Below are 5,000 nucleotides of genomic sequence, written 5' to 3' on the forward strand. Positions count from 1 at the left end.
AGACCCGCGCCACCCTGTGTGGGATAGTGCTAATGTACAGGTATCGCTGGTCAGCACGGACACGGTGGGCCAAAGGGCCTGTTTCCGCGCTGTATCTCTTAAAGTAAACCAAAGAACGTTTTTTAGCCAAAGAACAGTGGGAATGTGTGACCCACTCCCTCAGGTTGAACAGAATAGAGTAAATATATTTTAGTTTAAAGATACAGCCCGGAACAGTCCCTTCAATCCACCGCGTCCACGCCGACCATCGATCACCCGTTCACACTAGTTCTATGGTACCTCACTTTCTCATCCGCTGGTTAGCACTCAACAAAAGCTTCTCACTGCACCTCGGTACGCGTGACAACTGAACTCAATCAACTAAATTCAAAACTACCGAGACACCGGGGGGGGGGGGGGGGGGGGGGGGGGAGACATACAGCGCAGAAACAGGCCCTTCGGCCCACCGGGTCCGCACCAACCAGTGATCCCCGTTCACTAGCAATAGGCTAATCACTAGGGACAATTTACAATTTTTACCGAAGCCAATAATCCTACGAACCCACACGTCTTTGGGATATGGGAGGAAACCGGAGCACCCGGAAGAAACCCACGCAGTCACAGAGAGAATGTGCAAACTCCACACGGACAGTACCCGAGGTCAGGATGGAAACCCTGGTATCTGGCGCAGTTGGGCAGCGGCTCTACCATCTAGGCCACTGTGCCACCCGAGGGAAAAAGAAAAAAGGGGGTAATGCCGATAGTTTTAAACTGAGGAGGAAGCTTGCCTGGAGCATGAAGACCAGAAATGCTTGATTGGGCCGAATGGTCTGTTTGTGTGTAGGAAGGAACTGCGAATGGTGGTTTAAACCAAACATAGACACAAATTGCTGGAGTAACTCAGCGGGACAGGCGGCATGTCCGGATGGAAGGAATGGGTGATGTTTTGGGTCGAGACCCCTCTTTAGATGTCTGTTTTGTGTCAAGCCAAGTCAATTTTATTTGTATAGCACATTTAAAAACAACCCACGTTGACCAAAGTGCTGTACATCAGTTCAGGTACTAAGAAACGAACATACAGTGGCACACAAACATAACAGCACATACATAAACAATTCACAGCACCCCCTCAGAGGGCCTCAAACGCTAGGGAGTAGAAATAGGTTTTGAGCCTGGAGTCGATGGAGGGGGCAGTTCTGATGGGGAGAGGGATGCTGTTCCACAGTCTCGGATTGTGTCCAATTGTGTCTTTGCATCCAATGAATAATTCAAACAAAATCCACAAAAATATTTAAAAGAACATTAAAATTGTCATTGAAATGGCTGCAATATTAGAAACAGAATCTGCAGTTTATATTAATAAACTAATTTAAAATATACATTCCTGCTGTAATGTATTAGTTGCATTCCTAGCAAACTTGTGTTAATAGAAAAATCACACGATTAAAAACTGGAAGGGGCGATTTGGGACCACAGTTTGGGGCTGGCACGAACAGTTACAATGCCCCTGCAGGATTTGCAGAATAAAAGTCTCGCTTTTTCACACAGTCTTCTTTCTTGTAGAATGTCGTGTGTAATTCATGTATAAATGTCGTTAAACTGGAAGGATTACAGAGAAGTTTCACAAAGATGTTGGCAGGACTTGAGGGCCTGAGCAATAGGGAGAGGTTGAACAGGCTCAGACTTTATTCCGTGGAGCGCAGGAGGATGAGGGGTGACCTTATGATGATGTATACGATCCTGAGGGGAATTGCTAGGGTAGAGGCACAGAGTCCTTTACTCAGAGTCGGGGAATCAAGAACCAGAGGACATAGGTTTAAGGTGAGAGTGGGGAAAGATTTAACAAGAACATGAGGGGTCACTTTTTTTACACAAAGGGTGGTAGGTACATGGAACGAGCTGTCTTCCTATTGAGGGAGTGCAGCGCAGGTTCACGAGGTTAATTCCCGGGATGGCGGGACTGTCATATGATGAAAGAATGGAGCTGCAGGGCTTGTATTCACTGGGATTTAGAAGGATGAGCGGGGATCTTATAGAAACACATTAAATTATGAAGGGATTGGACACGCTAGATGCAGGAAACATGTTTCCGGTGTTGGTGGAGTCCAGAACCAGGGGTCACACACAGTTTAAGAATAAGGGGTCGGCCATTTAGAACTGAGATCAGGAAAAACTTTTTCACCCAGAGAGTTGTGACTGTGGATTCACCGGATATATTCAAGAGAGAGTTAGATAGAGCTCTAGGGTCCAGCGGAATCAGGGGATATGGGGAGAAGGCAGGAACAGGGCACTGATTGTGGATGATCAGCCATGACCACATTGAATGGCGGTCCTGGCTCGAAGGGCCGAATGGCCTCCTCCTGCAGCTATTGTCTATTTATCAATGTATCCCACCTTGTCCCCCTCCCCTCAACCTCTCCTCTTCTGCCTGCCCTCCTTTCCCTCCCCTCCTCCCTCCTCCCCTCCCGATCCTCAGCCACCCCCCTTCCCTTCCCCATCCGCTCCGTCCCCTTTCCCTTCGCCTCCCACCCCTCACCCCCCCCTCCTCATTTTCCCCGTCACTTCTCCTCCACCAACACATCCCCCCCCCCCATAACCCGCCCTTCCCCTTTTTCCTCCCTCTTCCCTCTCCAGGTTGGGACCAGGCCGCGTCTCCATGGAGACGGGCCCCGCCGTTGCCCCCCTCTCCCCCCTCCTCCGGTCGCCATGGTTACTCACCCCCTCTCCCCGCTTCCTACTCCAGCGCCGGCCCGCCCGTGCGCCCAACCACACGTCACTGGCCGGTGCCGCTATTCCGCTCCGTCGCCCCCGACACGTGACACCAGATTGCGATTCACCCGCCCAGACACGTGACACCAGACCCCATTCCCCCCCGACACGTGACACCAGACCCCATTTCCCCCCGACACGTGACACCAGACCCCATTTCCCCCCCCCCGACACGTGACACCAGACCCCATTCCCCGCCCCCGACACGCCCGATAAGTCAAGTCAAGTCAAGTCAATTTTATTTTGTATAGCACATTTAAAAACAACCCACGTTGACCAAAGTGCTGTACATCTGATTAGGTACTAAGGGAAAAAAAAGAAACATACAGTAGCACGCAAACAGTTCACAGCGCCTCCTCAATGAGCCTCCAACGCTAGGGATTAGAAATAGGTTTTGAGCCTGGACTTAAAGGAGTCGATGGAGGGGGCAGTTCTGATGGGGAGAGGGATGCTGTTCCACAGTCTAGGAGCCGCAACCGCAAAAGCGCGGTCACCCCTGAGCTTAAGCGGAGACCGCGGGATAGTGAGTAGCCCCAAGTCGGCCGACCTGAGGGACCTGGAGTTAGAGAGGTGGGTTAGAAGATTTTTGATGTAGGGGGGGGAATGTCCATTTAGGGCTTTATACGTGAATAGGAGGAGCTTGAAGTTGATTCTGTACCGTACAGGGAGCCAGTGGAGAGAGGCCAGAATCGGGGTGATGTGGTCCCTTTTACGGGTACCCGTCAGGAGTCTCGCTGCGACGTTTTGGACCAGTTGCAGGCGGGACAGGGAAGATTGGCTGATCCCAGTGTATAGGGAGTTGCAGTAGTCTAGGCGGGAGGAAATGAAAGCGTGAATGATTTTTTCTGTGTCGTCGAATTGGAGGAAAGGTTTGATTTTAGCTATGGTTCGAAGTTGGAAGAAGCTGGCTTTTACCACAGCGTTGACTTGCTTATCAAATTTTAATGCAGAGTCAAATATCATGCCGAGGTTTTTGACATGCGGTTTGACTAGGCAGGATAGACTTCCAAGACTGCCTGTTATCGATTTGATGGAGTCGGGGGGGGGGGGGGGGGAGGGGGGCGAATAGGATGACCTCAGACTTGCTCTCATTTAATTAGCAATAGTCAATAGACAATAGACAATAGGTGCAGCAGGAGGCCATTCGGCCCTTCGAGCCAACACCGCCATTCAATGTGATCATGGCTGATCATTCTGAATCAGTAACCCGTTCCTGCCCTCTCCCCATACCCCCTGACTCCGCTATCCCTAAGAGCTCAATCCAGCTCTCTCTTGAATGCATTCAGAGAATTGGCCTCCACTGCATTCTGAGGCAGAGAATTCCAGTCCTTGTTGGTCTGGATGGTTGAATAATCCAAGGATTGGTTTAACCGAGTTCCCGGTTTTGTTATTCCGACTGTATGAAAGATGGGCAATTTTGGATGGTGCTAATGAGTGGGTTTCTTTGCAGACTGCAGTAAGGCTGGTTATTATGCGGCGTCTTTGAAGGGTGTCCCATTTGAGTTCATGAAGCATTTCTATGACACCACTGGTCTTTCTATATGAAAATAATTACAGACGCTGGTATAAATCGAAGGCATCACAAAATGCTGGAGTAACTCAGCGGGTCAGGCAGCATCTCAGGAGAGAAGAAATGGGTGATGTTTTGGGTCATTCCTTCTCTCCTGAGTTGCTGCCTGACCCGCTGAGTTACTCCAGCACTTTGAGATACGTGGCGGCGCCTAACGGCAGCGGCTGACTAGCAGTCTGTCCGTCTTTTTTTTGTTGAGTGTCGGTGTTGGGATGGTTTTTGTATATTTTTTTGGTTGTGTATGTGTGGGAGGGGGTGGTGTGGGAGGGGGTGGTGGGGGTGGGGGTGGGTGTGGGAGGGGGGGGGCTTTTCTCTTCCTCACGGCGCGGGGTGCGGCTCGGCTGCGGGGCCTAACATCACCCGCTGCGGCTGGCCGCTGGACTTTACACCCCGGTGCGGCTCGGCCGCTGGACTTTACATCCCGCTGCGGCTCGGCCGCTGGACTTTACACCCCGGTGCGGCTCGGCCGCTGGACTTTACATCCCGCTGCGGCTTGGCCGCTGGACTCAACAGTGCCCGGTGCAGCTCGGCTACGGGGCTTAACATCCCGGTGCAGCTCGGCTGCGGGGCTTTTCATCGCTGGTGCGGCTCGACTGCGGACTTAACAGTGCCCGGTGCAGCTCGGCTGCGGAGCTGAACACCGCCCGGTGCAGCTCGACTGCGGGGCTTTTCATCGCTGGAC

Source organism: Rhinoraja longicauda, chromosome 19 (assembly GCF_053455715.1).
Source record: "Rhinoraja longicauda isolate Sanriku21f chromosome 19, sRhiLon1.1, whole genome shotgun sequence".
Lineage (NCBI taxonomy): Eukaryota > Metazoa > Chordata > Chondrichthyes > Rajiformes > Arhynchobatidae > Rhinoraja > Rhinoraja longicauda.